Here is a 12041-nt window from a genome sequence, read left to right on the forward strand (position 1 = left end):
GATTGAAGGTTGAATTTGCATACTTTAAACTAATTAATCAATTAGGTTTATTTAGAGAAAGAAATATGGGTTGTAAATGATGTCTTATGCTCTACAGAAAATGAATATCTAGTGTTAAAGTATGAGGAGAAAAACTGTTTTATACATTCTATAGAACTATAACTGTTAGTATCACTATAATTATGTTTTGTTAATAAAGGTTTGTTTAAAACTTAAAATCTATCTATCTTTCTATCTGTCTATCTATCTATCTATCTATCGAGAAAGAGAGAGAGATAGAGAAAGACATTGCTGGTGCTTCTTTTACTTATGATACAGTGTATTTTATATGGGTTTCTAAATTGTCTCAGCCTGGCAATTTGAATATTTTTGAATTTTTACACTTCATTCCAAATTTACTATAATTTACAGCATTTAGAGCATTGAACATTCCTTAAAATACCTGTAGCTAATTGGCAAAAATGAGTCTGAAGACAGTGGAATGAACCCAACCTGGCATTTGCTTTCACCCCAAACCAGAGTACAACCTGAATCTCAAACAGTCACTTGCAACATCCAGAGCACCTTGCCCTCTTTTACAACCCACCAAAACTGAACGTCTATTCTAAACCATTCACGCACAGTAAATACACACAGGGTGCAGAGAACACTGTCAGTCCACTAAGGGATTGCTTGTGCAAGTAGATAGATAGATAGATGAGTCATATGTTGTATTTATGCAAATTATTAGAGCAAACTCTTATTTATTTAAAGTGGAAATAGGCTTTCAACAGGCCATATAAGAAACTAGGAAGACAGTCTTGATCAGTGAACACTAAATTCACCAAAGTTTCCAGAACCAAAAGGAATAAAAAGAATCTTAAGTCTTTAAGAAGGAAGAGGCCAAAAATAAATACCCTTGCTCAGCCTAACCTTCTTGTGCAGGGGAATCCATTTTTTTGAGAAAATAAAATACAGAATGTTGAACAATCAGCTACTCAGTGTTTTAAAGATGGTCACATCACAAAGGCACATGCTGGAAAAGCCAGAATGCATTCTGCCAATACAACGAGTGGTCACAACACAAATATAAAAATGATGCTGGTGGTGACATAACTGTTGGAATCCCTCAGAATGGTAAATATGAAAAAATAACAAAGGTAGAAGAACTTACAGTAATTCCTGACAACAGACCCACCAGTGTTTGAGTGGCTTGCCTGGCTCTACTGTATATTTACTTTATAGAAACAGAATTACTTATTTTTTATTGCCTTTGACAGGTATAGGAAAGTTACTTATTGGTTAATTTTCATTGTACTATATTATAGGTTGATAGTGTTTTAATGGTTTGTCTGATGTGATGAGGTAGTCAGCAGTAAACAATGGCGTATAGATTCATTTTTACTGTTATAATATTAGTATTATTCCAAAGGAAGCCACCATATGTAGAATATATTAAACTGATTATATTGCATCATTTTCTTTTTAACTTCTCTGTAAAAGGTAGGTGATACCTTGATAAGCTACTAAGAGTTTAGAGGTGTTTTCAGAGGCTGTGCTTAGTCCAGTTTGACAGCTCTGTCTGTGCACTTCATTTCACTTGGCATCACTATGTGTTTTTGTTTCAACAGTTTCGCTTATTCTGTCTCTACAATTATTTTTTCCTACTTCTGTTTAAAACCTGCATTTTATTTGGAAAGGCGCTGGTTAAAGCTTTTGAAAAATTCTTGGAACTGATATTTCTTAATGTGTGTGTCATCTTAAACCATTCTCTGCCATATGGCTTTAATTTCTGTGCATTCCTTAGTCTTTTTTTTTTTTTTTTTTTAAATGTGCCGCATGTATGTTAAAGCCACAGAAGGATGATAAGGAACTCATGGTGACTTTATCTTCATAATCTTAACTGTAGGTAGATAATGACAGTTCCTTAGATTGATATATTTTTGTATAATTATTGGCATTTACATCATCAAAATTTAGAATTCATTTCCTTTTTGTGTTTTGATGAAATATTAATGTACAGTAGTTTACAATTTTAAACAAATAGAAAATAAAACTTTTGTTTATTTTCCACTACAGAAATCAGAGTGGTCAAAACCAGACCTATGAATTATATCCATCCATCCATTATCCAACCCGTTATATATCCTAACTACAGGATCACAGGGGGTCTGCTGGAGCCAATCTCAGCCAACACAGGGCGCAAGGCAGGAAACAAACCCCGGGCAGGGCACCAGCCCACCGCAGCCTATGAATTATATGTACACAGGAACTCTTTCCTTCCCTATTTCTGTGTTTTCTGTTTGTTTTATGTCTTCTAAATTTTAAAAATGACAAAAATGCATGTGCAGCTCAGGAGATGCTGGCATACTTAGATATGACTAGACAGTTTTGGATTTATTTGTAAAAAAAGCATACTTCTACAATAACATATACCAGGCAGGACGTCATTCACCTTTTCTGCTTGTTTGCTTGTCTAGAGCATTTTATTTGTTGGGTCTGAAAGTTATTATTCACCATTATTGTCAAAAGTTTAACTGGATTCTTTGATTAACAAAAATGAAACAGTGGGTGCTTTATAATCTGACACGAAATTACACTCCAGATACTGCCCATGTGTTTTGAGACTTCTGAGAATTCTGCAACAATCAGCAGTGATCAAAAGAGTTTATTAGTTGCAGTAGGTCTTTTCTGTTAACACCAGAATTACCAAAGCATACGAAAAAACTTGTAAATCCAGCCCTCCTTAAATCTGTTGACACCTCTCCATCAGTATCTTTTGTCTTGTAAATGTGTTGACCAACACAAGCAGCCTGCTATAACCCCCCCTAAATCCCCCCCACTGCCGCAGAAAGGCCAAAAAGTTCTCCCAGCTCAAGCCTTGATTATCTTGGAGTGAATTGCTGGAGATTTAGAGGGGAAATAATAGGTCATTATTTGGAATACATACATTTCATGTGTGTTCTGCGTCTACAACAATCTATGTAAACACATCGTTAAAACAGAAATGATGAGGGGTGGGTATAGCAGGCTGCTTGCTGCTTGTGTTGATCTATACATTTATAAGACAAAAGATGCTGATGGAGTGGTGCGAAAGGATTTAAGGTGGGCTGGATTTACAAGTTTTTTTTCTAGGCTTTGGTAATTCTAGTGTTAAATGCACCCAAATTCTAAAATACTGTCAAAATTCTGAAACTGGGATGTACAGTATGTACATTATGCTTGCTATTGTCTCCTGAAATTTAACATTTTACACTAGGTTGTAAAGGCCATTGTATGTTTTATGTGATTTTGTTCTTTTTTTTTACTTGCAAAATCTAAAAGTGAGACCCTAACATAAGTTACATAATATATGAAGGCTCATTAGCCATGTTTGTTTATTTATCAGCCTTTTATTGAATTTTGCAAAAATTTTTACCAACTTTCTTATAGATTTATTGTCATTTTTACACAGCACATTGAAATTCTTACATTTCTCCCACTGAATAATGAAAGTTGCACATTATAAATAACAATGAATACAAATACAGACAGTGAATAATACAGCACCATACATTAAAAGCAATATCAAATAATATGTAAAAAGAACACTCAGGCAGTTATCACTCTGAGTGACCGTTAAATATCCTTACAACCTGTGGACTTGTGTTAGCTCCTGTTATATTCTATTCTAGAGTCTAACATTTGTGGGTAGATTGTGTACTGCAAAAATGGTATTACTTATTTCTCTATTATGTAACAAAACCTTAACAAAGGCAAAACATTAACAAAACCTAGAACTGACAACTTAAAGTGCATTTAGCAAACACTACTACACAATATAGGCATTCTGTTACATAGTAGTAAGTGACTAATAGATGCATGATATGAAACTTGCTTGGCTGGTGAAGAGGTAAGAATTGCTGCCTCATAATCAAGAAGTTGCAGGTTCAATCCTGGGTTCTCCCTGTCTTCAGTAGTGAGCTGCTATGATTCACCAGCATTTGAATGTCTGCCTATATCCCTTCAACAATTTCTTTTACAGGTAGCAAAAGTTTACACCGGGTGTTACAGACTCAAATCAAATGCATTTATTATTATATAATAGTAACTAGCAAAATACCCGCGCTTCGCAGCGGAGAAGTAGTGGGTTAAAGAGGTTATGAAAAAGTAAAGGAAACATTTTAAAAATAACGTAACATGATTGTCAATGTAATTGTGTTGTCATTGTTATGAGTGTTGCTGTCATATACTGTATATATACATATACACATATACACACACATATACACACATATACAGATATATTATATATACATATACACATATATTTTTTATATATATATTTTTCATATATATATATATATATATATATATATATATACACATACATACATACATACATACATATACACACATAGATGCACTTACAATAACATAGAAATCAATATAAAGAACATTAACATCATTATCATATGAGAATATGAAGTAATATATAAGAAGCACATTTCATATAAATATAAATTATTAAACAGTAAAATCTTCTTCTATAATTTGCTACCGTGGCTTTTCGTTGGTCTGTCCAGGATTTTAAATCACCTGTAGCTTGCAAACCGTTTCACCTATTGACTTGAAATGTGGTACACATATAATACGTCACGTCTGCTATCCGCTTTATGGGTGATGATTGTATTACTCTTTTTATGTTTATTTTATTTTAGAATCAACTCCTATCTGCGCAAACCAGGGCGGCCGTGGGCAGATGCGTATGGTGTATTCACTCCATGTTATCGTGCATTGCGCTGTCACTGGTATTTTGATAAAAGAATTTGAACAATATATAAGAAGCGTATAAATTATTAAACAGTAAAACATTAACATTTAAGAAGTAAAGTTACATTGAGTACTACTGCAGTGCCTTCGGGTATACCTCATTTTTTCTTTGCCCATTACATGCTTAAATGTATACATTTTTTGGTGTACCTACCCGAGAACACGCGACATATAACCGACCGTGGGAGAAGCATGGATTTTAAACACGCATTGAGTTCATCTGCTGGTCTCCCTCGTGGAATAACTGGTAATGTTTGACTAAAATCTACAGCGAGTAAAACGACATTACCTCCTATTTTTTTTTTTTACGATCTCTGAGATCTTGCTTTTTTCGGTTCAAGGCTTCATAAGCTCTTTTATGTTGTATGGTGTACTTATCCCAAACCATCATCTTTGAATGTTGCAAGACTTTCGCCTTGTATGTAGATCGGGGTAATTACATTCATTGCATTCCTAGTCTGAATCACAATCTGATTGTATGGGTGGTTACCTGGCACTGTAGGGTTGCCACCCGTCCTTTAAAATACGGAATCGTGCCGCGTTTGAGAATGAAATTGCACGTCCCGTTTTGAATCAATACTGGACGGGATTTATCCCGTATTTTTTTTATCATTTTTTTTTTAAAGCAGCGTGTCATGCAAATCATCCCACACGCATTTTATGAAGATGCCTCCTTTCCTACTTTTGATTGGGTAATACTTGATGTCATCGTTAGTTTGATTGGTCTTTTTAACTGTCCAGTGAGGAGGGCGTGTCTTTTAAGTAGAGTCTGCAAAGTGTTGGCACTGAGATGTGGCGTCAGCGCCATAGTTGAAGCCCCTAACGTTGCGGTCAGCAAGTCGGCTAACATCCGCCATGTGCCGTCTTTCAGTTGCGAGAAGCAGATCATAGAATGGTTGAAACTGTTGCCCCTAACGTTGCGCCACGGCGTGTGGTTCGTTTATACCTCGTGTCTTCTCATTAAACTTTTATCTCGCGAATATGTTATTGCAATCCGCAACGGGAGCGTTTCTATAAACTTAATTTAAACTTACGTTTTACACCGTGGTTTGTTTCCCTTATGAACATGCTTGTATGCTTAACTCGCTCCGTTCTCAATCGTTTAATTAATTTTTTGCTGTTCGCTGTTTGCGGCTGTTCCTCCATTTCCCCCTACTTCGTTCTTTTATCTCGCGAATATGTTATTGCAATCCTTAACGGGAGCGTTTCAATAAACTGATTGAAAATAGTTTTGCATTTACCTTTTTAGTAAAAGGCGAGCTTTTAAGCCTGAGAAATCACCCCGTAAATGCACACGTTTAATTGGACATGTGTTAATATGTATGGTTACACAGTATTAAAAGACAGTGAACAACGTCAGTTACCTTTCTTCCCGCGTTTGATAAAAGGTGAGCTTTTAAGCCTGAGAAATCACCCCGTAAATGCACACGTTTAATTGCACGTGTGTTAATATGTATGCTTACACAGTATTAAAAGACAGTCAAAAATTAACGTCATTTACCTTCGTTCCCGCGTGTGACTCGTGCTGTAAATGTCTTCCTTGTTTTTAGTTCACGTGATTATGTAGGAGGCGTGATGACGCGATACGTGACTCCGCCTCCTCCATTACAGTGTATGGACAAAAAATATGTTCCAGTTATGACCATTACGCTTTGAATTTCGAAATGAAACCTGCCTAACTTTTGTAAGTAAGCTGTAAGGAATGAGCCTGCCAAATTTCAGCCTTCCACCTACACGGGAAGTTGGAGAATTAGTGATGAGTGAGTCAGTCAGTGAGTGAGTGAGTGAGTGAGTGAGTGAGTGAGTGAGTGAGTGAGTGAGTGAGTGAGTGAGGGCTTTGCCTTTTATTAGTATAGATAATAATAGCAGCTCACTACTCAGAATGGGAAGAACCCGGACTCAAAACCGCAACCTCTTGATTATGAGACAGCAGGTCTTACCTCTACACTAGCCAAGCAGACATGCCAACTTTGTGTTGATTGATATTTGTACTTAGGGTTTTATTCATTGACAGCAACACGTAAATTAAATGATTTCTTTTTCTTTGGTTTTATTCTTGAATAAAAATGCACTTGTTTTGTTATACCTTTTGTGAAAGTTTTTATTTAATATTTGGACTTCAGTCTTCATACATTATACACTTCACATCATTATTACTATAACATGAAAAAAGTTTCTGTTTTAGTTATATGTTCAATATTTCTTCCCTCACATTTTCTGCCATCCAACATTTACCTAGATCATTGTAGACACAGAACACACATGAAATGCATGTATTCAAAATAATTATGTATTACTTACCCTATAGAACTCCAGGCACCTCAAACCCAGATAAAGAGCCTTTATCTAGGAGAATGTCAGCTGCATCTGTGGGGGATGGAATAGCAGGCTGCCTGTTGCCAGTGCTGATTGACACATTTACAAAACAAAAGACGCCAATGGAAAGGAGCAAAGGAATTTAAGATGTACCGGCATTATGACTTTTTTCGTAGGTTTCAGGGATCCTAGTGTTAAAGCTCCTTTTCTAAATGTGACCAGTTTGGGTATATAGTTAATTTTCTGTATTTATTTCATACAATTTCATGGCCTTGCTTTTATGGGTGAGTATCTAAAGTACATCTTCTGCAGTGTTAAAAGAGAGGCATTTGTTGGGGGAAAATAAAAGACAAATAGGTATGAAGAAAGAAAACTTTTTTTTTATATTTTAGAAAGCGCAGAAGGACGTTTTCACTGATGATATGAGCGCCTTCTGGGGAGCGTTGCAGCGGGTCTTGTGCAGGAGTGGAACGGTGACTCTGCCATTGTCCGGCCCGAATGGCATTGTCTGACTCCCACTCGTGCACGTGCCTCCCGCAACCTCATAATGATAGAAGAGTGAGAGAAATGGCGAAGTGTCTTAGTATCGGTTTGCTGCGGCTTATAAAAGGGAACCTGTATCAGCAAATGTCTGGGCAGCAGCTTGGGGAAGGGAAGAAAAAAAAGTGCTTACTTTCAGTAGTTGGGAGAAGCGCAGTACGCCGGCATAGCTATGCGTGCACGCCGGCTGCTCATAGTTTTATAGGAATTTTGCGGGGCAGGAAACGCCACTCTTTGTAGATATGTCTTTGTCATTGCATGCCCTTGGAGGGATGACGTTTAGCAGGTTTAATTGGTTGGCGCGAGGGTGCCAAAAACAAAAGGGAATTTCCGGCCTCTAGACGGGGTCTTCTGGCTAGAGAGAGAGGTACTTGGTAGAACATTGTCTTGAGTTTACTAAGCATCGCTGCTCGTGCCTTGATTATTGTAAATATTTTTTTTTCTTGTATAAATAATCTCTGGCTTAGCTTTGGTGGAGGTATTTACTGGGTTATGGTTAATGGTGCACTGTTTATTTTTGTAAATACACTTTTTTTTCTTTTTCTGTATTTTGAATATTCTTGTTTTTGGTAAACCCTGTATTATACACTGTTTAGAGGTGCTGCTTCCTGACTTGGATTACTGCAGAGGAAGACAGCTTTATTTTTGATTTTTGTGTAAATATTGGTTTTTATTAATTTGTGTGCATTTGTCTTTTTTGTTTGAGACTTTCAGTCAGCACTATAAATATTGTAAATAGTCATCATTTTTGGGCTCTGTTTTATGTGTCCTTTTATGACTGTGTATTGATATATATTTTCAGCAGGATGTTATTTTTTGTTTTTCTAAGTGTACCTGTAAATAAAACCTCACTTTCCATCCATCCATCCATTTTCCAACCCGCTGAATCCGAACACAGGGTCACGGGGAAACCTCACTTTATTTTTGTAAAAAACCTAACCCTTTTGTGTCCATGTCTCCCTGTCTTACACCATCATCCGGGTCACGTTCGGTCCTGCAAACTAGACACCTACATTGGGTGTCACTCCCACATTTTTTGCTTTTCTTTTTCCCTACTGAAAAATTGCTGTATTGGTCTGAAACTTCATAAGTGTGGAGAAGTATGTTTCTACCATAATGCATCTGATTGTCACTTAGAAGACTCTTTAATAAGAAAGGATACTCATATCTATTAAAAATGTTTTGCATCTAATACAAATCCTATCAGTTATCATACTCCCTTTTTGGGATGTCTTACAAAAACACACAAAAACTTTATACAGTAGGTTACAAATATATCTTAAATAATTTATTTAGACAAATGTAGTAAACAGTGTTGTGTTATATCCATTCATCCTTTCTCAAATGTGCATTTTCCAGGTTCGGGATTGTAGGTAGTTTATACAAGCATCTTTGACCTCAGACAACCTTAGATAATAGTTTGCAACACGCCACATTTCTTAGAGTGAGCTTTTAAATATTATTTGCAGTTTACGTGAAGCATCCATTGAGGATAACAGCTCTTTACAATCTGCAATTAGGCACCAAAAGAGCATGTCTTTATATGAATCAACTCATATTTATATGCATTTTATATTTTTTATTACATTTGCTTCATTTTATGGTAGACAACTTTTAACTTAACCATCTATATTTTCATAGACTGTATAATTTTATTTTTTTGAGGTGCAACATGAAAACACAGAAAGAATATCGTTAAGACTTTGTGTTTTAAAAACTGTTGAAATTCAAATTTTAATTATATATAAATATCTGTACAAAAGACCAAACACCCTAGCAGAAAATGTTGCCTTACAATCAGTGCTGCACAAGTGCATAAACTGGAACAATAAATAAATAATTGAACTGTATCATAAATATGCACTCCCATCTAGTCTATTATTATGCAAATTACATACTTTGTAGTCACAATAAGGCTAATTGAAATGAAAGCAAGCTTAATGACCTGACTGTAAAATTATTATGAGGTTTAATGTTTATGTATAGTTACATTTGGAGGTTGGCAGTCTGAAATGCAGGTTAAAAACTCATTTTTAATCAAGTGTGCAACTTATCCTTGGTTATAGCTACTGGAGTTTGGTTAAATCTGTTTTAATAACCATTTTACAAGGCAACCATTAAGAATGTCTCATGCCAAGACTGCAATTCTAGGTCTCCCTATGAAACTACATGACTAATATGATTTAGGTATGCCTAATAATTATGAGAAGAGTACCATAAGATCGGAAAAACAGGGACTTTGTAAAAAGGGATAATCTGATTTTGGTAAGCAGTGCAATAAACACATTTAAACACATATTAGTGGTAGCATTAATGAATCTGTTCTGCTTCTTTACAGTTGGATTTTTGACGGATCTGAGTGGTTGTTATGTGAATTTCTAGGCCATTAGTTCTTATATTTTTAGGGGCAGTGAAATTGTAACAGATTTGAAGCACTACGATATCATCAACAAATAAATTTTATGCCTAAAATAATGAAGATAAAAGGCCATTAGCCAGAAGGTAAAGCTCTCAATTTACCAGTCGATCTACATCCCTAACCTCACCTGTCAGTATGGTCATGAGCTTTGGGTAATGACCGAAAGGATGAAGTTGATGATACAGGCAGCCAACATGAGCTTTCCTCACAGGGTTGCTGAGCTCTCCCTTAGATAGAGGGTGAGAAGCACAGACATCCGGGAGAGGCTAGGAGTACATCCGCTGACCCTTCGCTTCAAGAGGAGCCAATTGAGGTGGTTCAAGCATCTGTATCAGATGCCTCCTTGTGGAGGATTTATGGGTATGACCAACTGGGAGGAGACCCCAGGATAGACCTAGGGACCACTGGGAGAATTATATCTTACAGATGGTCTGTTGCCCCTGCTGGAAAATAAATGAATTAATATATGAAGGAAAGATTAATTGTAATAGAAAGTATGAAAAGTGTCAAGTTTACTGTAATAAATTGCAGAGATGACTCTCCCCAAAGTCTATTGTCCTCCAACTTAGCACATTTGGGGAATTGGCTTATAATCATGGGACTATAGGCCCTACCCAGGAACTTGTCAGATCAGCTACTGAAATTTGATCTTCCTTACCTAATACTGTAGTAAAGCGCAGTCTTCATATTCTAGCTGAATGTTCTGACCAATGGACAACAACATGTTCTGAACTCAGTTATATACTGTAATTGACAACAACAGCCACATGGACATCATCAGTTCATTTACAGATTAGACATTACTACATTCTAATTATGTGCTTCTTCAAAGCACTAACTCCAAGGTGTGTCAAAGATGAATGGCAAAATACTTCATTGGAATATATGGCTCATGTCTAAAGCCCTGATTTTTCTTTGTTTTTTTTTCTCCTACCAAAAACATGGAATGAAGCCTTTATTTTAAATAACATTTTTAACAAACATTGAATTATAGCAGCTGTTTTACTTCATCCCCTACTTAACTTTAATGCTACAAAATTTAGAGACGTGATATCATTTACAAAAATGTTTATGTCATTGAAAAATATACTGTATGTTGGACTTGGGTATGAATACAAATACTAAAGGAAGCAAAAAAGTTTAGCCCCTAAATTACATGATTAATATGCATCAATTAGCTACCCACTGGAAAATGATGAATATCTGAATGACTTCTACTGCACTAACAGTACTGTCTTAATATATTCACATTTATTTACCAGGCATTTATATACAAAATATCCTGTCCTACCTTTGTACAGTTTGCACTGTCCTGTGTCTGTGTAAGGTTTTTTTTTTTTTAAATTGCTGATTCACGGCTGTATTTTGGCCTAGTATGAGTAAGTGTGTTTTTATGTGTGAGTTTTCCTGTGATGAAATTCTCTAGATCTAGTAGTTTGTATCCACCTTGTACTAAATGCTGTTGTGTTAGTCTCTGGCTCCATGCAATATCCATTTGGAATATGAGTGTTCAGAAAATGGAAGGATAGTTTCACTACAAGTAACTTATTAATAATAGCGATGGTAAGTTTCTTTGTAGTAATTTTTCTCTTAAATTGTATGTGTATTATATTATTTCCAGAAATAGAATATATGTGGTATTTTTTTACAACATATCAATAATATGTATGCATTCTTTTTCATTTATACATTCTTGTTTCACATGGTGTCAGAGAGGGGTGATGTGTTGCATGTTGGAAGGACATGGAGGTAAGAATTTCCTTGTACTCAATACACATAACAATACTACTACTACTATAATAAATCTATTTACCTGCGGTGGGCTGGCGCCCTGCCCGGGGTTTGTTTCCTGCCTTGCGCCCTGTGTTAGCTGGGATTGGCTCCAGCAGACCCTCGTGACCCTGTAGTTAGGATATAGCGGGTTGGATAATATATGGATGGATAAATCTATTTACAATTGTATTTGTTATATTCT

Source organism: Erpetoichthys calabaricus, chromosome 1, assembly GCF_900747795.2.
Source record: "Erpetoichthys calabaricus chromosome 1, fErpCal1.3, whole genome shotgun sequence".
NCBI lineage: Eukaryota > Metazoa > Chordata > Cladistia > Polypteriformes > Polypteridae > Erpetoichthys > Erpetoichthys calabaricus.